Source organism: Cynocephalus volans, chromosome 8 (genome assembly GCF_027409185.1).
Source record: "Cynocephalus volans isolate mCynVol1 chromosome 8, mCynVol1.pri, whole genome shotgun sequence".
Taxonomy (NCBI): Eukaryota; Metazoa; Chordata; class Mammalia; order Dermoptera; family Cynocephalidae; genus Cynocephalus; species Cynocephalus volans.
In genome coordinates, this window is record NC_084467.1 from 86,878,923 (window position 1) to 86,904,363 (window position 25,441).

Consider the following 25,441-nt stretch of genomic DNA (forward strand, 5'->3'; position numbering starts at 1 on the left):
CTCCCTCTCTCCCGCTTCCCACCACTGATAACCCTAGGTTTCTTCTCTCCCTCTGAAAGAGTAATGGTTACTCTGTTGATTTGTTGCCTAGATGATCTGTCCAATGCTGAAGGGTGTGTTCAGGTCCCCCAATATTATCATACCTCTTCTGTCACTCTGGAATGGACTTTGTGGAGAGAGACATCCTATTCTTTTCTTTGGTCTCTACCAGTGACTCCCCTTGTGTAAATGCACTCCAATGGCTGGCAGACCATCTGCGTGGTGGTTGTGGCATCTAGCCACTTTTGCGGCAGCTGTGGTTACTGTGGTGGCTGTAGTGGGCCACATACATGGAGGTGTTGTTTCTGGCATGCTCCTTGGCACTGCTGGTATGCCTGGTTGTGGGGGGGAGTCCAGTCCCCAGATCCATGCCCCAGGTCCCCAGGCAGGCCCCAAGGTGCTGGTGGTGTGCCTGGGTGTGGACGGGGTGTCCGGTCCCCAGCTCCATCCCTGGGTCCCTGAGTGGGGCCCAGAGGCACTGGTGGTGTGCCTGGACCAGAAGTAATTTTTTGTCCTTTGCTTACTTCTAATACAGGGGAACTTCCTATGGGAATCAGTACTTGAGCTGTGTTGTTGAACTAAATTGCTGCTTTCCTGTTGTTTCCCTAGGGAAGACTTTTTGTGCAGCTCAGGGTTTAATGGTTGACCTTATAGGTGCTTCCGGCTCTCCAGAGACTGGGTGCTCCTGAGTTGTGTAGAGACTCTGATCTGGGCCTGGATCTTTTAATCAAACTGCACCGCATGCAATTCTGCATTCCTGACCAGTCTCCTCTGAGTGGTCCTGTGCTGGTTGGGGAGCAGATTGGCTGTCCTTGCTGTGTCCCAGTATTCTCCAGGTGGGCCTGTCTCCCCCACCGCCTGTGCTCCAAACACTTTCCATGGGTCAGGCCATGCACCGGTTCCTTGCAATGACTCACAGGCCTCTGAATAGCTTCCGTTTTTCAGCTGTTCTGACTCTTCACTCCTGAGTGGATCCACGGGAAACCTATTCGTGGTCTTGCTGTCCCAGGAGCCACCAAGGCCCTCTTCTCCCCTGCTGCCTCTAAGCAACTCCATCTGAAGGGCACAGCTGAGGCTTCTGCCAGCTCCTGCTCCATGTGCTCAGCAGTTCCAGCCTTAAAGCGGCCACGGCCCAAAACGCTCCAAGCAGTTTTTTCTTTCTCTCATCTTGTCTTCTCCCGCCTTCATCAACTCCGTAGGTCCGTTCTCTTCACCTGACCTTCAGCAGCCCCAGCTTGGCTGTAGTTACATTTTTATAGTTGGAAATTGGTTGATTTGTGGGAGAGAGTGATGCTGGGGACTGTCTATTCCACCATCTTGACTGGAACCCTCCTCCAATCAATTATGTTTAAATTAAAAAATAAAATAAACCAGCTCATTGTGTGGCAGAGAGGCCACGTACTGCCTTTGTAGTTTTGGACAAGTTACTTACATTCTCTTTGCTTTTGTTTTTTCAACTATAAAAGATATGGGTAGTATCTTCCCTAGAGTGTTGTTAAATGAGCATATTGAAACTCTTAGCTGAGTGCCTAACTGGGGTTATGTAGTAAATATTTTTATAAATAATATTGGAAGAACTTTCTTCAAAGTATATCTTGGGTGTTTCATTCTGTTCTTCTGGATCAAAGCTTGGAAAGTGGTAGCTGTAGTCCTGCTTGTTAGACTTTCAACTTGCTTAAAAAGAGAAAAAGGAAGCCGCAATTAACTTGAGCTGGATAGTGACCACCCACTTGCCCCACCTGCTCACTCTAGACAATTGAATAGATATTTTAAAATGTATTGGAATTTCTGTAGACTATCAAAAAGTTGTGTTTTGGAATCCCGTGGAATTATTTTAATTAAATTGCACTTGGTATTGCATTATTAATGTATAATGAAGGGCATTTTAAGGAGAATCATAAATACGCTTACGATGAGCATCAACAGCATTGACTACTTTATGTTTTTTCTTTATGGGCCTCATGAAAAAGGTTTTGTTTACATCTCAGCACCAGGAATAGAGTTTCATTTCTCCTGAGTAGCTAGTGTGTTTTCAGCCTATACACATCTTGGATTTTACACCTGATCCTATCCCGCTTTGTTATCCCATTCTTTCCAGTTAGAAGACTATTGGGAGCCTCAATTCTGATCCACTTCTATCTGGCAAGTTTGTCTTTTGTGTGTCGACCTCACCCCTGGCTTTACTTTCTTTTTTTCTGCTCTTATTTTCTCTTTGCACTAATGCCTTTATCTACTTACTGTCTTTAAACTAGTGGTAGAGTATAATTTTAGAAGTCATCTTAAATTTTAATATGGAGCAAATTAGAAATAAATTAATAAGAACTAGAGGTAAAGTATTGCCAGTCATCTCAAAGACCAACACATTTTTTTGTAGCATATTTATGACCAAAAAAAAAAAAATGTGTTTTTAGTTATTTCTTTTGGAATCCAGAAACACCAGCATGTCTGTTGTGAACACAAACCTGAACACTGAGTGACTCATGTAACTGTTACCCAGAAAACTAGTCAGGAGATATTTGAGAGTGAGTTGAAAAAAGTTGTGCTATTTTAAAAATTTTACCACTGAAATTTGCTTAGAGAAATAACTGCATATTAAGGTTTACTAATTTGAAAAAAAACATATAAACTTGCAGTCAAGATGAATAGGCCTGTGTATGTTTGTCGTGGGTGAGGGTGGGAAGGGAATAGACAATGAAAGACTGTGGAAGAAGAGAGGCATTCGAACATTGTTGCAGATAATTTCCTAAAGAAAGATCGTCTTAACTGCAACAGAAAAAGTAACAGATGGGTAAGTAAAAAGGGTAATTTAAAATTCTAGTCATTTCTTGTCAGGATTTTAAGAAATTCTACTTATGGTGTCCTTTGGATTTGTGGTTTCGTTTGTGGGGCTTGCTACAATAGATAGAATAGTTTAAACAGATGTCCTGTGCAGAAACTCAAAAATTTCCTTTTAATGTAGACTTTTTGTTAATAAGAAATATGTACTAAGGTTCTGCCTTGCCTATCTCTTTCACTTTTGGCCCTGCTTAGGCACTCAATAAATATTTGATTATGCTTAAAACAATGACACACTGGAAATCAGAAGCCTGGAGAGGGCTTCGATTCACTTTTACTTAACTTGTGACCTTAATCAGACATTAATTATTCTTTATCTATGAATATGCAGAAATAATGCTTACTTTAAAAGAGAAGTTTTTGAAGATTAACTAAAGAAAGTCTAGAACTTGTACTGGCAAAATTTTGAGAATTTAAGTGTGAAAGTGTAAGATATTAGAATATATAATGGTATCATAAAACATATCATTTAAAGTATGAATAGTTTAAATAGTAATAAAAATCAAAAATTGTATTTTAGCAGTCTAGAACCAGTAGCTTTTCTTCTAGCAGCATGGGATATCACTAAATTAAGTACGTTTTGATTTGTTACATGAGAGTACTTCAAAAAGTTTGTGGAAAAATAGAATTAAAAGATAATATGAATCTTTCCATGAACTTTTTGAAGATCCCTCATATTTCTAGGTTTTTAAGAGTAAGCCTTTTTTCTCTACTGAATCTTAGTCAATAGGGAAATCAGTTTAGTGGGGGGAAATGTCCCAGGCACATCACCATTTAACTTTCAAAGAAGTTCTAAGTCCAAACTAGTGTTTCCTTCTGTAAGCATAATTAACATCCATTTAGTAAATGTTATATTCTAGGTGTTGTACTAATCATTTGCTTATAGTATCCAAATAGATATATCTACTATCTAGTAAATAGTTTATTCCCAGTTTTGTAGATGAGAAAATTGAGGCCTAGAGAGTCAATAAGTAAAAGTGTTATTAGCTTCTTCAATGTGCAAGCACTAGGAGGAGGGGGACCTGCAGTGACCAAGACTGACGAAGCCCCTATCCCTCAGGAGCTTATAGCCTAGTGGAAGGACACTGAAAATAAGTGGAAAAAATGAAATGAATATGATAATTTTAGATAGCGATTAATGCTATGAAGAATATAAAACAGGGTAACGTGATAGAGAGTACCAGGAGGGGAAGAGAACATTAGCTAAAGTGGCCAGAAAGAGCCTTTTAGAGGAGATGATATTGAGAGGAGAGCCAGATGGTATAAGGAACGATCGTTCCAAATTCTGGAGCACCAGTGTTCAAAGTAGAAGAAGGATCCATGGTTCTCTGAATGAGAGTGGGCTCAGCATGTTCCAGGAGCATAGTTAAGTCCCATGTAGCTAGAATTTAGAGAAAAGAGGGGTAGGGGCTACAGTGAAGAACACGTAAGCTTGAGTTTTATTCTGGTTGCTGTGGATTGCCCCTGAAGAGCTGTCAATAGGGAAGTGTTATGATTTAATTTGTTATGTGCTTTAAAGTTTTTTAATCTTGAAGTGACAAATTTACAGAAAAGTTGCTAGTGCAACTCTATGACCTTTTTTCCCTTGAACCATTGGAGAGTAAGTTGTTAACCTTATGCTCATGACCCCTGAATAGAGTGTTGCTTACAAACAAGGGTGTTCTCCTACATAACCAAAATACCATCATTGTCAGCAAATTATCATTGATACATCTCTGTTATCTAATGCTCAGACTCCTTTCAAGTTTTGCTAGTGTGTTATAATGTTCCTGACAGCATTGAGTTAGATGTCTCATTCAGTTTGGAACAATTCCATCATCTTTCCTTGACTTTCATGACCATTGCACCCTTGAAGATTACAGGCCAGTTGTTTTGTAGAATGCCTCCAATTATATCTTGTTTGATATATGCCCTTATGATTAGATTTAAATTAACGACCTTGCACAGGAATATTGCTTAAGCGTTGCTGTGATCTTTTCACTGATTCCTGTTAGGTAGTACGTGATATTTATTTGTCCCATTAATGATGATGTACATGCTGATCACTGATTAAGGTGATGTCCTCCCAGCTTCTCCACTATAAAATCACTCCTTTCCCTTTGTAATTAATAAATATTTTTTTGGGGGGGGGCTTCTTTAAGACTATATGATTATCCCATTCCTTATCATACTTTGAACTTCCAATTTATTCGTGTGAGTGTATTTGTGGTTTGTTTATTTTAGTATGTGGGTTTTAGTCCATTATTACTATAAGTTCTTTTGATACATGAGTTGCCCACAGTTTGGCCAATGGGGCCACCTTTAAGCTGGCTTTTCTGCTCCTTTGACATGTACCCATTATTTCTGAGCAGTTCTTTGCTGCTGATACAACCAAACATTGTGGGATCATCTTGTACTTGACCTGCCCTAGTCTTGGAATCAGCAGTTTCTCTAATGAGCCCTGGTTCCTTTTAGTGGAAAAGATTACATTTAGAATGTAGTAGCTTGGCATTACACGTGTTCATTGCTATTGAAGTATCACTATCCAAAACTTTCTCAGTGGACAGAGCCAGTGAATATATCTATGTGTAATCACCCCCCGACACACATTTTTATACCTATATATATTTGTCTGTCTATATATATAAAAATATGTATGTATGTATATATGTATAAATATATATATATATGTATAAATGTGTGTGTGTGTGTGTATAACAATGAGTCTATATCAATGCCTCCAATTATCTTGGATTAAATCCAGTTATCTTAAGAATTCATTCTAGGTTTTTTCCTTTCCATATTTGTAGTTGCCTTTCTGACAGTGAGAATCAGGCTCCTGATATCCTTCATGTATCTACTTGTTTGATGAATCCCCCTGTATATAACCAATCTTGTATAGCCATGGTGTCTCCTTTCTTAAGTATAGACATTCCTTACTCCATTGGACTTTTGCACCCTGCACTGGGCCATGCCCATGTGAGAACTTCCCCTTTCCCAGTCCAGGGCTCTGTTTCCCCTTGGCAGGCCACTCTTTGCAGGGACCACTTCCTCATCTCACTGCTTTGACGTCCTGCTCTAGGCCATCCTGGCTTTGCCTCCCCTCCTCCACCAGTGTGGACATCAGCCTTGAAGTCCAGATGGATGAGAACATTTGAAGGCAAGTGACAATTATCTGCATCTAAAATCAAAACGAAAAGAAGTTTTAAGAGTTTGCTGTTTTCTTCTTTTATCTTCTCCAAAAGATATACTTAGAATTCATAATATGTTGGAAATTGCTACTTGAAAGCACTCTGGAACATGTAGAGTTATGATGATTTCAGACAGTAAAATTCTTTTATTCTTCTTTAAAGGAATTATTATATAGAGTTATATTTTAACCAGATCAGCAGGTTATGCTGAAACTGATTGACAACAATAATAATAGCAGACGTTTTTTAAACACTTATTTTGTGCCAAGTGGAGTTCTAAGTGTTCTACATGTATTGTCTTATTTGTTTCACACAGTACAATGAGGTGTAGATACTATTATTTTCCTCATTTTTTAAATGTGAGGCACAGTGAAATAAAGTTATTGCGTTAACATTGGAATTGTTTGAAGCAAGACTCCAGAAATTGTGCTATTAACTATATTCTAGGCTGTGAAAACTTTATCCAGGACAACACCTGTAAATGAGCTACTGCTCCTTTACCCCTAACAGAAATCACTACTCCATCATGGAACTTTACATCTCAGTCCAGAAGGATCCTCAAAAAGTACTTATCAATATGCTTCAGATAACTAGTACCAATCAATTAGAGTTTGCATATGTGATAAATTCTGTTTTCCATTTTTGCTGCAGAACATTACTGGTGATTTGAAATATTCTGTCACAATGAACTGGCAGTTTTAATGGTATTTATTTTTGATTAAATTGATGTGCCTTATTTATCTCTCAGTCAAAAAGAGGCTATGAAATGAGTTAAGGAGGCACAATTTATTTCCTTAATATGTGCCTGTGGTTCTCAAAAGCAGTGTAGCTGGGGAGAAGGTAAGAGATTTTCAAAATACACAAACGTCCTAAAATTCTGCCCTTCCCAGGAGGCAAGTTCTATTGCTGCTGAGACCCTCTGATTTAGAGACTTTTAATCTAAAACTAGTAAGAAAGAGGACAGAGTCAATGAAATGCATTCAAAATAAACCTTTAATACATTAAAAGATCTGTCACAGACCCTTGCACAAAGAATATGCTGGACTTCATTATGGGCATTCCATAAACGAGGGAATGAAAGGGGCATCCACATATACTCAGATGGAGAGAGAAGTAGCAGATGTGGCTATCACTTGTCACATGTAGACGTACAAATGTAAGGCTGCCCTGACACAAGTTTCCCAAAAATCTTTCACCAAAAGATAAGGATTTGTCCAATGTCAAATTTTTAGTTATAAGATTTATATTAATTTGGTTATACAAGTATATATTTAAGATCACACACATATAAATATGATTCTTTAATATATACTAAATAATATATTAATATAGAAATATTACCTTTTTCTATTCTCTCATACATTTCCAGCACTTCTTTTGAATCATCTAATGCTCTCTTTTATTGGAAGAGGAAATATGTACACACAGTTCAGCAATCAGGAAGAAGGAGTCTCTGTTTTTATGCCCCATTTTTTTGAATTCATATGTAATTTGTCTCTGCAAATGTGACCACCAACCACCACTGCTCATTTATATGACATTCGGAACTTCAGCATTTCATTTGTCACATAAGATATATGTTCTTGATCTCTAACATAACTAATTAGCATGTCGCTTAAAAAAAACACAATGATTTATTTGAATAGATAATATATTCACGTTGTTCAAAATGCATAAATTTTGAAAAACTCATTCAGTGAATAGTCTTCTTTCCATCCCCATATCCTGTCCTCCCAGGTCCCACAACCCATGTTACAAGTGTGAACTACTTTAGTCATTTCTGCAGCCTTCCAGCTTATATATAACAAATACAAATATACATTCTGCCATTCCTTTTTTCATCCATGTGGTAATATACTATAAAGATTTCTGCACTTTGCTTTTTTAGTATAATAATGTATTTTGGAGATCATTCCATTTATTGGCTTTTTACAGCTACATGGCATTCCATTGTATAGATATACCAGAATTATTTAATCTGACCCCTGCTGGTAAATGTTTGTTATTTCTAATCTGTTGCTACTATAAACAATGCTTGAGTGAAGAACCTTGTATATATATTATTTTCAAGATGTACCAGTATATCTGTAGAATAAATACCTAGAAGTGAAATTGCTGAATCGAAGGATATTCAATTGTGATAGCTCTTTACTAAATTTGTGATCTGGGGCAAGTTAGCTAACTTCTCCATTCCTCAGTTTCTTAATTTGTAGAATAGAGATAGTAATAGTACCTAGCACATAGGACTAAACGTGATAATCCTTACAAGGTGCTTAGAATAGTGCCTGGCTTTTAGGAAAGGCTGAAGGAATTTGCTGTGGCTGCTGTTCTTACCACCAAATTGCTCTTTACAGTTTACATTCTCACCAGCTTGCTGATTCCTATATGCTGCACCCCCAGCCTTATCAGTGGTATCAAACTGTAGATTTGTTGCCATATGAAAAGTGAAAAAGAAAATGGTATCCCCTTGTAAATTTAATTTGTATTTCTCCTATGATGACTGGAGTGAAGCATTTTTTTAAATATGTTTAAGTAAAGTTTATTTCTTTTTCTGTTCATTAGATTTTCTCTGTTAATTCTTGGTTATTCTCTGATTTTTAAGAGCTTCTTATTAGGGAATAAGTCTTTGTCATTCGTATTTTAATTTTCTTTATATTGATTTTTTCTTTATACTGAGTTTCTATGCAGAAATTTCTAATTTTTTATTAAGACAGATTTATCTAACTTTTTCTTAAGGATTTTAGCTTTAAGGACAAATTAGAAAGTCCTCTTCAACATCAGGGTGACAAAGAATTGTCTCCTGGTTTCTTCTATTAACTTTTTGAGCTGCTTTTTTTATATTTGAGTCTTTGAGCCATTTGGAATTCATTCTGGTTATAAATATGAGGTTTGGATTCAATTATATATATATTTTCAGATAACTATCCAGTTGTGCCAAAGTTATCTACTGAATAATCATGTTTTCCCTAGTGATTTGCAATGCTGCTTTAAAAATATACTTAATTTTCATTTTCATATGAGACTGTTTTAAGACTTTCTATATATATATATATATATATATATATATATATGTGTATGTTCCCTTGGTCTGTTGGTTAGTTAACACTCCAGGACCATGCTGTTTCAATAAGGGGGTTTTTAGAATATGCTTTGTATGTGGTGGAACTTGTCTATCCCATTGCTCTTCTTCTTCATCTATTTACAGTACTTTAAAAAGTAACATTAAAATATTTATGATAGACACTTGAATTATGAGGTCATTTTCTAGAAATAATTATTCTCTTTTTTCTTTGTGTCTTTTTAAAAAAAAAACAAAAAGAAACAAAACAAAAAACACTAATTCCATTGGTAGACTGCTGTATACAAAAGTACCATTAATTGAGTTTGTTTCAGGCTAATATTTCTTCTGAATGAAGTAGTTGAGTAAATTCTCAATAATATTAGAGGCTTTCTAGGAAAATGATTAAAAGCAACTTTGTCTTTAAAAAAAGATACTTTTGGACCGAGCCCGTGGTGCACTCGGGAGAGTGCGGCGCTGGGAGCACGGCGACGCTCCCGCCGCGGGTTCGGATCCTATATAGGACTGGCCGGTGCACTCACTGGCTGAGTGGTCACGAAAAAGACAAAAAAAAAAAAAAAAAAAAAAAAGATACTTTTTGGGGGGGAACCCTCAATTTATGTACTTGAGCACATAAACTATTCTAGTTATTTGACCACAGCTCTTTAGACCTGTGCTATACAATATGGTACCCACTAGCCACATGTGCTTTACATTTAAATTTGAATTAATTAAAATTGAATACAGTTAAAAATTCAGCTCCTCAGTGGCACTAGCTGCATTTCAGTAGTCACCTGTGGCTATTGCTACCATGTTGGACCATCCAGAAAAGATCATTTCTACCTGTGATCTTTTGGTTAGCTCTGTTTTAGAATATGTTAGCTTTTTAAGAGCTGTTTTTTTGTATATGATAGTGCGGTTGATTGAATTTAAAAGGAGAGGTCATTTCTCATGGAAGTTTTGCTAGGAATTCAGATAGAAAAGAAATGAGTATGTGAAAGAAGCATCAAGGGATTACACCTGATTAAAAGTATAATGTACAGAGTACTACAGCAAAAATAACAGCGGTAGTCACTAGATATTTTTGAGCACATGCTCCATTTCCTAAATGTTTTTTAGTATACCTCCTAATGTATGTACATTTTAAATTTACAAATTATGTACTTGTACTACTATCCTCATATATTTTCTCTGTATTATAAAGTACCCATGTAAGTAGATATTAAAAACATGAAATAAGAGTTAAATATAAACAAAAGTTCTTTCATGCAGCATTGTGAGCTGTCTTATATATCTCCTGAAATTCGTCTGTTCCATTTTGGAGTTTTGTAGTATGGTGAGGTTTGGATTACAAGTTAGAAAACCATCTAGACAGACGTTACAAAGTAAGTCACTTAAACCTCAATAAGCTTTATTTTTTCGTATCATTAAACTGTAAAAAATAATATTTAACTTACAGGGGTATATTGAGAATTAGATGAGATAATATGTGAGATATTGTTTGGTTATAAAATTGGTGAATGAAATTAAAATATTTCATGACAGAAAATTGTATGGCCTTTGAAGGTCATGAAATAAGTAAGTTTAGATTTTGGCTTTGAAATAATTTTTAACTTCAGAAAACCTAATCGTAATATAGCAAATTGTTTTTATTTTTATTTTAGATTGTTTTCCAGAAAGAAATACAGGAAAGTGTCATATCTAAAGAGTTAAATGACCTTAAATTTTTTTGTTTTATATTTAAGGAGCCACATCATTCCTTTTTGTAAAAGGTTTACATTAATGGGACTCTTGGAAACACCTAGAAAGAAATGAATTCTCTTCATTCTAGTGTACATTTACTGTGCTTTGTTGTGTTGTGCAAAGGAGTCAAAGGAGATCTTTACATTTCCTGAAATGCAGCTGTTTAAATAATAGGTTTTCTGTTGCCTGCAATGTTATAAGAAATCATAATTATTATATGAAGGATGTTAGTGCTGTTGGAGGTGCGAGCTTGAAAGGTGATGCATCAACTACATTTGTGGGTGTTTTATGACTCAATTTGTCATTTTTAGAAAGTGTATTGTGTTTTTCTAAACAAGTTATTTGGATAGCAAAATTGGCTTCAGAAAGAAAGGCTTCTACTTTTTAAGAATGTTGTGTATTGTAAAGTATATAAAAAAGGTACTTCTTAGTAATCACATGTATTCCTGAACAGCATTGTGTAATCAAGCATCTAATTTCTTCAGAAACATCTTACCTCTCTCATGAATCATAAAATACAATTTTATTGTTAGGAGCCCTCTTACATCTCTCCTGAAATTTAATTAATACTTGTTAAAAAGAGGTAGCTGTCAGACTAGAATTGCATTTTTGAATTTTCTATTATCTTCTGATACAGTGGCAATCCAAATCTTTTTATTTAGGTATGTTATTTTCAAGAACTTTTCAAAATGGTAATTTTCCAGCTTTTCTGATGCTGAGAAATTTTTAGCATTTGAACAAATAGATTGAATGGTTGATTTTTTTTTTCCATAAAAGGAAATAATAGAGAAGCCATTTAAAAAGGAATATGATGATATTTTTAAGTAAGAGTACCTGTCATCCTCAAATTCTATTGTTTTGCTCAAAAATTTTGGTAACAAATGTCTTTAGGGTTAGATATGGGCACTTTTTAAGTTTTTGTGGTATTTAAGTGTAAAGAAATGGTGATTGGAAAGCTAGTAGAGAAACAAGCCTAGATATATTACTGAGATTTCACTTTCATAAAATCATGAATTCAGTCTGCAAATATTTATCTAATTCCCACATAGTGTAAGCACTGGGAATAATGGGGAAAAGATAGACAAGTGGCCCTTCATGGCAGAGCTTATATTCCAACAGGAAAGTACAAGACAAATTAATAAAATAATTGCAATTTCCAATGACTGTTAAGAAAATGAACACTGGACTGAGATACAGAATAGCAAAAAAACTCAACCCTGCTTTGTACCTAAGTGCTGTACTGCGAGAGATTATCTGAGAAACTGTTATTTAAGCTGAAATTAGAAGATATAGAACTAGCTAGAAGATTTAAAACAGAATAATTTTTTAGATACTTCACTATTTATAAGTCTCCTTTAACATTTCTTCATAAAATTAAAAATTTTTTTTCCCAAAAAGATCTTCTATTTTGTTAAATTTATACCTAAGTACCTTATTTTTTTGGTTTGTATGTATAAATTTTCTATTTGAAAACATTTTATTGTCTAACCTTTTTTTCTTTTTTGGCTAGAGTATAGAAATGTAGTTCACTTTTACATATTGATCTTATATATTCAGCAATCTTCTGAACTGTTTTTAATTTTAATAATTTGTTTGTAGACTCTGGTATTCTATGTAGAAAATCCTATCATGGGTGCATATTGGTCTCATTTATTTAATAACTATACCTTATATATATTTTTTCATTTGCTATTAAGCTGTCAAAAAAAAAGCATTATATTGTTATTAGCGATGGAACATCCTTATCTTATTTCTAATTCTAATGTAAATTCTTTCAAGATTTTTTCCATTAGTAATAATGTTTGCTGTAGTTTTTTTCCCTGTGTATTTTAAATCTGATTAGGGAAGTTCTTATCTACTCCTGTTTGATTAGAGGTTGATTTATAAGGGTTGTTGAATTTTAATGAATGACTTTCTGTATCTTCTCAGATAATTGTATGCTTTTTCTCTATTATTCTCTTACTGTGGCTACTCACACTAAGAGATTTTTTCATTTTAACCACCCTTGGATTACTGGTTTAAACCCAATCTGGCCATTGCTGGATTTGGCTGGCTTGCTTTTTTCTTTTCTTTCTTTCTTTCTTTTTTTTTTTTTTTTTAGGACTTTCGAATATACATTTTTGAGTAAGAAAGATTTGTAATTACTGTTGCTTGTATCAGAAATGTCAGTTTTTGTATCAAGTTATGCTGGCCTCATAAATTTTTGCACACTAGATTAATTTGTGTGAGATTGTCATTATTTGATAATAAAGAAATAACTCTTCCAATAATGCACCAGGAACAGCCCTTATAAGCTGTTTAGACATTATGGGCTCAGTCATAATATTGGAGAGACTAAATTTTAGTTGTGCTACCCATACGACCTTACTAGTATACTTGTAAATAGAGACAATCATGAGGTGAGGATAAGGGATGCTTACTTGCCATTATCTAGATTATAATATCATCTAGATTACAACTTTGCAGATAAGTGCTTAAGGACGGATGATTCAGTAGTCAACAAGGGTGGTTCTTTCTTAAAGAATTAAGTGAAAATTCCCCTTAGGTTGCTTTTTAGCAGTGATAGATCATGGTGACTTAAAAAAGTTTGACTGGATAATTTCTTCTGTCATTCTGACAGCTACTCCTAGAGAAATAGAATGTGGGGAAGCTGCTTTCTCAATCCATACTTTCTATGAATGATACTTTGACAAAATTGTTGGTAATCATGGCAATTAACTCCTCTAGAATTATGCCAAAGTGTATTAATTATTTATTGAATGTATAGTTCAACAATCAAGCAAATTTGCTTCTAACACATATTCTAATGTGGCATATATTTCAAACATTTTACCAAAGGAGTTTACTTTCTATAGTATAGGAAAGTTAGAATATATACCCCAGTAAATTGTAGAGAGACCCATCAGTGGCCAGTGCAAGCTTAAAATTTAAGGTCTCCTGTTCTAAAGTTTCATGTGATTATCACTTCTCTCTAATATATTTATGTTTATGTTAATTTAAAAATATTTTTCTCTGATCTCTTTAAAATATGACAAGATTATGCCATATTTATTCATGGCTGATGGTTCTCTAGGCTATCACTGAGAATTGATGGATATTGGAATTCCAGTTTGAGAAATACACATTAAAGCTTTACATATTGGTCTCATCTTGAAACTGTATTAGTATTGGGAAGACTTTTTAATGCTAAGATTTGCCTCTGGAAAAGAAGTGTTCCAAAAATTGAATGAGAAAGGAAGGAAAACATTTCACATAGGATCACCATGCCTAGCATGGTACTTGACACATAGTTAAGTGCTCAACAGGTTGTTGTTGGATGAATAATATATTTTCTAAAATCTCATCTCTAGTAAACAAACAAACAAAAAAATGAAAAGCCTAAGAAGATGTTTGGAAGTATAGGGGATCTTTGCTTTTATTCTTCTTACATTGCTAGACAGGTTTTTTTTAATTACTAGGAAGAATACTCTAGAATCTGGGGGAAAAAATGTCCATTTGCATATTTTGTCTCAGGATTTTATCATTCCATAATTTGCAAGACATTAAAACTTCTGGATTAGAGAGGAATAATTTATTGAGGTAATATGGCAACCTGTTGCTTAAAATAGAAGTTATTTCTGGGCTTTTTGGCCTCACCAATTTCATTTGGAAAAGGGCCTTATGGAATAACCTTACTTAGACATTTTGGCCTGAAGCCCTGTCCAGTCCAGCCACCAACACTCTTAGGCATACTGGGGCTCCTTAGAACTTTCTGAGCTATTAACAGAGTAGCTCTTTGTTTTTCCTGTGGCTGTTGTGCCTTTCTTATGCAGGTCCTCCACAGAGATTCCCTAACACAGGACAAGTGAGAGAGACGGCAGATTCAGCCAGGACATTTCTGATGCCCTAACAATAATCCTTTTATAATCACACCAGAGTGCTGCCTAACTTGCATTAAATGCTTAATTAAGTCCCAGACACTTTGCTAACACTTCATTCAGGATACTCCTGTGAAGGAGGTACTTACTTTCTCATTTTACAGATGAGGAAACTGCCTTCTATTGAGAAACTGACCTTGTATGAGGTCAGTTAGAGTTTGAACTCATGGGATTTCAAAGCTCATGCTTTAAATCTCTGACCTATAAATGTATGTGATTATGATATTTTTAAAGTTGAGGAAAAAAAGGGGGGGAGGAGGCAAAACCACCATGTTAATACCCTAAGACAACTAAAAAAGGTGAAATGTCCTTGAAAGTGGATCTAAGTGGCTAGTATATTTGGAATCTGAGTCTTGACCTAGAGCTAAAAGTTTGTCATTAGGAAGCCAGGAACTTAGCCGAGGTAGGTGCTGCAACCTCCCTTATAACAAGTACACGTCTTGCTCTCCACATGTTGCAGAGCACTGGACATGTAGAAGTGTCCTGGAGATGAGGATGTCATCCCATCTGAGTTGGTTATATTTGATTATTTACTTACCTACATTATTGCATACCTTAATTTTATGAAGTGAATATTTAGGGCATTGGGAATATTTATTGAATATAAAGATACATTTCTTTTCTAGGGTTATTTTTAACCTAGAAATTCTGAATTCCTTAAAATTTAGTTTGGATAGACTTTCTTATTTTATGAAAAAAGAGAAAACTCATTGACAGACTCTAAGGCAACTGTTAAGTTGAAATAAGAAGGAATTTCCACTGCAATGTGGATTGTTAAGTCTCTGCTAGACTGTAAGCTCCCAATGGCAGAGACTTTTGTCTCATATTTATCCCTGTGCTCTTGGTCATGATTGAATGGATACTTATTTTACACCAAGTTTATTTTTTCTTCCTTATTGAAGGTAATTAGAAACTGCATTTTGGTGAATTCAGTGTGAAAGAGCATGAATAAGTAAGATTAAAAGTTTATGTACAAAAAAATTTACATTGAGTTTGCTAAGTAATTGGGGAGAAGAAAAACATAGTTGAGAACTACTTTACAGTTGACAAAAGTATACTGTTACAGGGACCTGTAACATGCCAAATCCTACTTCTACTACCTAAAGTTGGGCCAGCTGGATTGGCAGGAAACAAGCTACCTCCAAGCACTATAGAGAAAGTTCAGTGAGATGCCATATGTGACTGGCAGGGCAGGACCTGATCATAGTAGGCACTCAGAAATGTTAATTTAGTAGGCGTATGTTAAGAATCCTGTATGTGCTACAGACTTGCTGGAACATAATTCTCTTTACTAACTCTTTTATCATAACTTCAGGATGTCTCTTGTGAATTTCGTACTATCAAGCTGTCCTTGATGTGTTAGAGACAGAGAAAACAAAGACATGAAGATGATCAAAAGCCCTTCAAACAAGAATATAAAGGAGATCAGGGCCCTTTGTCATCCCTTTAAGAACAAAGGTGATTTCACTCTGACTGGGTAGATAATGCCCCATTATTTTGTGCCCATCCCTCCAAAGCTATTTGCTCTCTTTCATAATCCTTGCCAAATCCAGAACTATTCTAAAGCAATTCCTAAATAGTTGTGTTTTTCTGGCAGAAAGCTCTCATAAGTCCGTTTGTAAGAGGACATAGGATGGCCAAATGAATTCAATGAAATAATTATTTCTGTTAGTAAATTGGAAAGTTCTTGCTTCTCTAATGGAAACATATTGAGAGAAATGGCATCAAAAGATCAAACTTAAGAGCAAAAGTCCTACCCAATCAACTTTAAGCACACTTCAATCTCTGAGAAGAAAAGCCCAATTATTTTCAAATGTTTGGTGTTAGATCAAATGTATGCACTCTGGATATCGTATGAGGGCACTTCAAATAGTTCATGGAAAGATTCATATTATCTTTTAATTCTGTTTTCCATAAACTTTTTGGAGTACCTTTGTATTTACATCTTATTTGCTTGATGAGTATACAAGTACTATAGAATTTGTCTCCAAATTTTATATATTATAAAATATCTTTGGAGATTTGTATTTGTGAGGTCTTTTTTAACAGTTTTAAAAATCTTTTCTGTAATTTATTTGCTATCCCGAGATAAGTGAGAATACAATTTACATCTCTAATATTTTACTAATAAATAAAAAGATATCTGTGATATAATTTCCAAGATCACATTTTGGAAATGTGAAAAAATTAAAGAAAATAAGAAAGAACAAATTCTCTTTATTCTCTTATAAGATTCTAAATAGTTATTTTTTTCTATTAAGTCAATAAGTACTATTTTAAAGTAATGTTCTGTGAAAAAATTACTATTTTTTTACTTTTCATATTTTAGTTAACAATTTGATTTAAAAAGCTAATAAGTTAACCACATTTGCATAGATTTATGTAACTTTAATATTGGATCTGTTTCTGATAGCTGTACCTAAGTGAAGATATGCTCTTACAAATTTAAATTTGTAACAGTAATAGAGAATTAAAATTTATAAATTTTTATAAAAGCCCTCTTTAATGAAAATTATTAAAATACTGTAGAGTTTCCACATTGGTTTCACCTAAAATCAGTATTGAGGGTATAAGAAACAAAACCTCCAATGTGATTAAACCAGCTAGAGAGATTGAATGAATCTATGCTGGTGCTGGTAGCTATATTTGCTTCAAAAATTTAATAACTTAAAAGTAGTTCAAAGGTCAGAGTATAACCCAGGCACCACTGAGGATGCCTGCATGACAGGCAGCCGTGTGGGACCCTGGGAGAGACTGGACCTGGCTCCCATTGGGAGCTTGACCTGGCTGCTGCTGTTGGCACCGATGGACAGTCAGCCATGTGGGACTCCAGCAAAGCCCAGCCTCGCCCCCCTGAGCACCTGACCTAGCTACTGTGACAGGCAGCTGCACAGAACACCGGCAAAGCCTGGCCCTTGCTCCCTGGAAAGCCCGTGTGACAGGCAGCTGCACAGAACCCTAGCAAAGCCCGGCCCTTCCTCCCTAGAGAGCCCGACCCACCACTGCCAAGAGTGCCTGCATGACAGGCACCTGCACCATCAGTATCACTCTCTGCCACTGCTGCAGACACTAGTGCTGAAGGAGAGGGCCGTGACAGCCACCACCACAGCAACTGCCACCACAAGTGTGGCTCACTGCCACACCAGCCACCACTGCTACCTCATAGGAAACCTGCTGACCACTCATTGGCATAGACAGAAGGAGAAGCACCAATGGAACCCAGGGAAAGAGGAAAAAAAAGGGAAAACCCACCCAGTGTCACCCATTCAAATCTAGGAGCACTAGTATATCCCAGTGCACTCATCAGGGTCAAGGGGAGCTAGTCAGGGTGCCAGCAGGCCTGCTCAAGAACACCCACCATAACCTGAGAGCAAGAAAATTCCAAGGCACTACCCCCCAAAATTTGAGAACCAAAATAGTGTCACCAACCTCAGCAAGGAAATACTAAGTGCCCCAGGGAGTAGGCCACAGAGGCACTGTCATGCAACTCCAACACCAAATTTGGCCAAAGTACCTACATGGAGACTACACTACTGTGTCTACCTGGAACCAATACTAAAAAACCCCATTTGACTGTCATTATAAAACTGATCTACCAAGAGAAACTCCCTCTCCTCAGTCCCCACTCCAGAGTACTGGAAAAAAGCAACTGCTTTACCTGATGACTAAACACCAGCATAGAGATACTAGATATATGAAAAAACAAGAAAATATGACACCACCAAAGGAATATAATAATTCTCAAATACCAGATTCTATAGAACAGGAAGTCTTGAAATGACTGAACAGGAATTTTAAGCAACAATCCTAAGGAAACTCAGTGAGATATAAGAAGACTCAGATGACACAACAAAATGAGAAAAAGTATCCAGGACCTGAAAGGGGAAATGTACAAAGAAATAAATGCCCTCAAAAAGAATGTATCAGAGCTTGTGGAACTGAAGAATTCATTCTGTGAAATAAAAAACACAACAGAGAGCTTAACCAGCAGCCTAGATCAAGCAGAAGAGAGAATTTCTGATCTTGAAGATGGCCTTTTGAAAATAACCCTTGTGTACAAAAAAACAAAAAAGAATTCTAAAAAATGAAGAAAATCTAAGAGAGCAGACAACCTTAAGCACGCAAATATGCAAATCATGGGTATTCCAGAAGGGAAGGAAAAAGGAAAAGGCATTGAAAAACATATTCAATGAAATAATAGTGGAAAACTTCCCCAATATAAGGAGAGATATGGACCTTCTGATTCAGGAGGCTCGAAGATCCTCAGATTCAACCCGAAAAGTTCCTCTCCAGGGCACATTATAGTCAAATTGGCAAAGTTCGAAGACACAGAGAGAATCTTAAAAGCAGCAGGAGAAAAGCGTCAAGTCTCCTATAAGGGAGCTTTTATCAGACTAACAGCAGACTTTTCTTCGGAAACCCTAAAGGCCAGAAGAGATAGGGATGATATATTTAAAATACTAAAAGAAAAAAATTGCCAGCCAAGAATACTATACCCAGCAAGACTGTCCTTCAGGAACGAAGAACAAATATTATACTTCGCAGACAAACAAAAACTGTGGGAGTTCACCACCATATGACAAGCCCTAGAAGAATTCTCAAAGAAGTTCTGCACCTGGTATCTGAAAAATAACTATTACTACTATGAATACACAAGAAAGAACAAAACCCAATGGAAGAACAAAAATGCAAACAATAAACAAAGCAACTTTATCTAACTACTTCAAGAAACCAAAAACATGGAAGACAAACAATGAAATGGAAAGAAAGGAACAAAAGGTATTAAAATATCCAAACAAAAATCAGTAAAATGCCAGGAGTAAAATAGCACCTGTTAATAATAGCTCTTAATGTAAAAGGATTAAATTCCCCACTCAAAGGACACAGACTGACTGATTATATTAAAAAGATAGACCCAACTATATGCTGTCTTCAAGAAACTCACCTCATCTGTAAAGACACACACTGACTAAGAGTGAAAGGATGGAAAAAGATATACCACACAAATGGAAATCAAAAAAAAGCAGGATTAGCTGTTCTTAAATCAGATAAAATAGACTTTAAAGCAAAAACCATAAAAAAGAGAAAAAGGCCTCTATATATAATGATAAAGGGAGCTACCCAGCAAGAAGTCATAACAATCATAAATATACATATACAAGCCAGATATATAAAGCAAACACTATTAGACCTAAAGAAAGATATAGAACCAAATATCATAATAGATATTTAGGGACCTGAACACCCTTGTCTCGACATTGGACAGATCACCTAGGCAAAAAATCAACAGAGAAAAACAAGATCTAAACCACCCTTTAGATCAATTGGACTTGGCAGATATCTACAGAACATTTCACCCAACAACCACAGAATTTGCATTCTTCTGATCAGCACATGGAACATTTTCTAGGATAGATCATATGGTAAGTAACTAACCAAGTCTTAACAAATTTTTAAAAATTGAAATTATTTCAAGTATTTTTTCAGAGCATAATGGATTAAAACTAGAAGTCAATAACAGACGAAACTCTGGAAGCTATACAAAGGCATAGAAATTAAACAACATTCTGAATGATGTATAGGTCCAAGAAGAAACTAAACAGGAAATCAAAAAATTCTTGAAACAAATGAAAATAGTGATACATCATAACAAAACCTGTGGGACACTGCAAAAGCAAGTACTAAGAGGGAAGTTGTTCTTAATAAATGCATACATCAGAAGAATAGAAGGATGGCAAATAAACAACCTAATGCTACAACTCAAAGAACTAGAAAAACAAGAACAACTCAACCTCAAAGTTAGTAGAAGGAAAGAAATAATTACGATCAGAGCAGAACTAAATGAAGCAGAAAGCCCCCCCCAAACAAAGATTAATGAAACAAAAAGTTGGTTTTTTGAGAAGATAAACAAAATAGACAAGCCATTAACTAGGCTAATTAAAAAAAGAAGACACAAATAACAAAAATTAGAAATGAAAAAGGAGACATTGCAACTGATACTACAGAAATATGAAGATTAATTAGAAATTATTATAAACAAATATATGCCAACTAGTTCAAAAACCTGGAGGAAATGGACAAATATTTGGACACATAGAAGATACCTAGACTGAACCAAGAAGACATAGAAAACCCAAACAGACCAATAACAAGCAAAGAGATTGAAGATGCAATCAGTGTTCTCCCAAAAAAGAAAAGCCTGAGACAGGATGGCTTAACTGCCAAATTCTACCAAACCTTTAAAGAAGAGTTAATACCAATTCTCTTCAAAATATTCCAAAAAATTGAAACAGAGACCATTCTCCCAAAATCATTTGGTGAGGCAAACATCACCCTCATACCAAAGTCAGACAAAGATAGACCAAAAAAAGAAAACTGCAGACCAATGTCTTTGATAAATGTAGATACAAAAATCTTCAATAAAATACTAGCAAATAGAATACAGCAACACATCCAAAAATTTATATACTGTGATGAAGTGGAATTCATCCAGGGATGCAAGGATGTTTTAACATGCACAAGTCAATAAATGTGATACACTACATTAACAAAATCAAAGACAAAAATCATATGATTATCTCGATAGATGCAGAAAAAGCATTTGGCAAAATCTACATCCCTTCATGGTAAAGACTTGTCAAATTAGGTACAGGGGGAATGTATCTGAACACAATTAAAGCCACATACAACAAACCCACTGCCAATATCATCCTGAATGGTGAAAAGTTGATAGCTTTCCCCTTAAGAATGGGAACGAGACAAGGATGCCCATTCATCACTCCTATTTAACCTAGTATTGGAAGTACTAGCCAGAGTTATCAGGGAAGAGAAAGAAATAAAGGGAATACAGATTGGAAAAGTCAAAGTCAAAACGTCCCTGTTTTCAGATGACCTGATCCTGTATATGGAGAAGCCTGAAGACTACAAAAAAACTCTTAGTGTTTCAGCAAAGTTGTAGAATACAAAATCAACATTCAAAAATGAGTAGCTTTTTTATATCCAAGAATGAACCAGCAGAAAAAGAAATCAAGAAAGCTAGCACATTTACAATATTCACCCCAAAATTAAATATCTAGGAATAAAATTAACCAAGGATGTGAAAGATCCCTACAATGAGAACTACATATCACTTTTGAAAGAAATTAAAGAAGATGCAAGAAGATGGAAAGACATTCCATGCTCTTGGATTGAAAGAATTAATATTGTGAAAATGTCCATACTACCCAAAATGATCTACAGATTCAGTGCAATCCTAATCAAAATACCAATGACATTCTTCACAGAAATGGAAAAAAAACAATTCTAACATTCATATGGAACAATGAAAGACCCCAAATAGCCAATACAATCCTGGGGGGGGGGGAAATACAGCTGAGGCATAGCAGTACCTGACTTCAAATTATACAATAAAGCTGTAGTAACCAAAACAGCATGGTACTGGCATAGAAACAGACATGGACCAATGGAACAGAATAGAGAACCCAGATATCAGCCCATATACCTACAGCCATCTGATCTTTGACAAAGGCATGGGGAACATACACTGGGGAAAAGACTGCCTCTTTGATAAATGGTGCTGGGAAAATTGAGTATCCATATGTAGAAGAATGAAACTAGACCTGTACCTCTCACTATGTAACAAAATCACCTCAAAATGGATTAAAGAATTAAATGTACATCCTGAAACTATGAAATTCCTAAAAGAAAACATAGGGAAAACTCTTCAGGATGCAGGACTGCACATAGACTTTATGAATAAGACCCCAAAAGCAGAGGCAACAAAAGGAAAAATAAACACATGGGATTACATCAAGCTAAAAAGCTTCTGCACATCAAAAGAAACAGTTAACAGAGGGAAAAGACCAACAGAGTGAGAGAAAATATTTGCATAATATGCATCTGACAAAGGATTAATATCCAGAATATATAAGAAACTCAAACAACAGCTGAGAAAACAAGTCACTGGATTAAAAAATGAGCAAAGGAGCTGAATAAGCATTTCTCAAAGGAAGATATAGGAATGACCAACAGACACATGAAAAAATGCTCAACATCACTCAGAATCCAAGAAATGCAAATCAGAACCACACTGAGATATCATCTTGCCCCAGGTACACTGGCTCTTATCAAAAGGACAGAGAATACTAAATGCTGACAAGGATGTGGAGAAAGGGGAACCCTCTTACACTGCTGGTGGGACTGTAAAATGGTGCAGCCATTATGAAAAATGGTATGGAGTTTCCTCAAACAACTACAGATAGAACTGCCAAATGATCCACCAATTCCACTGCTGGGTGTATACCCAAAGGGATGGAAATCATTATGTCAGAGGGACACCTGCACTCCCATGTTTATTGAAGCTCTATTTACAATAGCCAAGAGTTGGAACCAACCTAAATGCCCATCATTGGATGAGTGGATAAGGAAAATGTGGTATATTTATACAATGGAATACTACTGTATCATAAAAAAGAATGAAATACTGCCATTTGCAGCAACATGGATGAACTTAGAGAAAATTATGTTAAGTGAAATAAGCCAGGCACCGAAAGAGAAATATCACTTGTCCTCACTTATATGTAGGAGCTGATAAAAAAAAAAAAAAAATAGATGAATGAATGTATAAAGAAAGAAAGAAAGGAGAAAAAGGGATGCAGCAATCACAGTAATACATTGGACTTTTGGGGGGAGGGGAACAGAACTGGGGTTGCCTGGGGTTGGGGGGTCAGGAGCTGTTGGGGAACCATGAGGATCGATTGCATTTTGTAATGGTAGATTGTTTGATGTTGTATCCTAACAATTAATTTAAAAAAAAAAATTAAAAAATAGTATTATGGTCTATAGTTGTAAAAATGGTCCCTCAAACCCATATCAACAGAATGTAGGTTTTGTGTTCTAGTAATAATGGTCTGCTTAGATTCATCCCTGTTATTTTTCCCACTTTCCCACGTGACTTACAAACGTTTACAATGGGAAGACAAGCTGTAGCTGGTGTTTATGGAACCCGGTACATCTGTTTTTGGCCTTTTTGGTTATCAGGCCATTCTCTGGATTACCTTGAACTGAATCAAAGAAATGAAACAAGCCCAATATTATAACTAAAGGAGGGAACTCCCTTCAGCTGAATCTGGGATGTTGCAGTAGATGGGATATGATATGATCATCTTGCATCTTCTATTTGTCACCCCCTCTTAGACTATACTTTCCACAAATGAGAAATAATGAAGTATAGTAATTAAATATTACTTTAACATTTAGGATGTTCATGTTAATGGTGAATTTATTATTTTTAGTGATTTTTTTCTTCATTATTTTCTTTAATTCTTCTTCTGTTACTTTGTCCCTTTGCAAGGATCAGCAATTTTTGCTTTCCCTTTGTGAGATAAATAATAATAATTTTTAGTGAATCATGTCATAAGCTTACCAAAGTTGGTCATGTTCCTCTCTCAGGATAAAACAGTTTTTAACTAAAAAACAATTCAGAGTCTAATCCTGGTTTTTTTTGTTTTTGTTTTTTTAGAACAAAGGAAAACTCCAAAATGTAAGAATTTGGTTTTTTGTGAGATTTATTTAGCCCCAAGGGCCTCAAAAAACTGTGTGCTCATTAGAATGTTTGTAACTCTCATGACATCTGCCATGTGCCTTGCCCGTAGGAGGCAGGAATAAAAATTTATTAACTATATGAATAAAGACTATTATTGATTTAGTACGTAATTATCAAAATGTAGTTTTCTTGATGAGCATAAACTGCTTCTAAATTCTCTAATACTGTTCTCCTTTTTCTTTGGGCTTTAAGTAGAAAAATTTTCAGTTATTTTTCACATCAAATTTCCCATACCCCAGTCACTATACATGCAAAGTTTCCTGAATTTGTTTGCATTTCTCACTGTGACTTGATTCTGCTATAGGTACACCAAACTTAAAGCTTCTATTTAATTAAATGCGAACAACATTCAAATTACAGTTGACCCTTGAACAACACAAGTTCAAACTGCGTGGGTCCACTTATGCATGGACTTCCTCCCAGTAAATACTGTATAGAACTGTAAATGTATTTTCTCTTCTGTAAGACTTCCTTAATAACATTTTCTTTTCTCTAGCTTATTTTATTGTAAGAATACAGTATATAATACATATAATATGCAAAATATATGTTAATCAACTTTATTATTGGTGAGGCTTCCAGTCAACAGTAGGCTATTAGTAGTTAAGTTTTGGGAGAATCAAAAATTATATGTGGATTTTTGACTGTGTGGGGGTCAGTGCCCCTAACACCTGCATTGTTCGAAGGTCAACTATACCTAGAACTAGTAAAATGTCTTACAGTTTTCAGACAACCCTGAAAACTTAGCACTTCTAAATAAATGATTGTATCAAAAGATGCCACAGGCAACAAACAGAACCAGGTTTATCTATTTATGTATTTTAATGAGGTAGATTAGGCATTCATTTTATACAAGTGTTTTAACAGTTTCCAAATAAGCCACATCACTGTTTCTTGTTCTACAAGGAATTCTAAAACAATTGAAGCATCATTAAAATATCAAGTTAAAAACTGATATCGGAGAGAGGTGTCTCCCAAAAGAGCAGAGCTGCACATCATCTGTTCAGAGATGCAAAGCATTTCTCTGGGGAGTTTTTTTAATAGTTGTACTTCTCTTCCTTAGACGTATAGCTCT

At 35.4% G+C, this 25,441-nt stretch overlaps 1 protein-coding gene across 3 annotated transcripts in view; it reads left to right on the forward strand.

The window, feature by feature from the left end:
• The window catches only part of SNX7 (sorting nexin 7), a 98,021-nt gene that overhangs the window by 42,161 nt on the left and 30,419 nt on the right, over positions 1-25,441 (forward strand). The window lies entirely within an intron of this gene.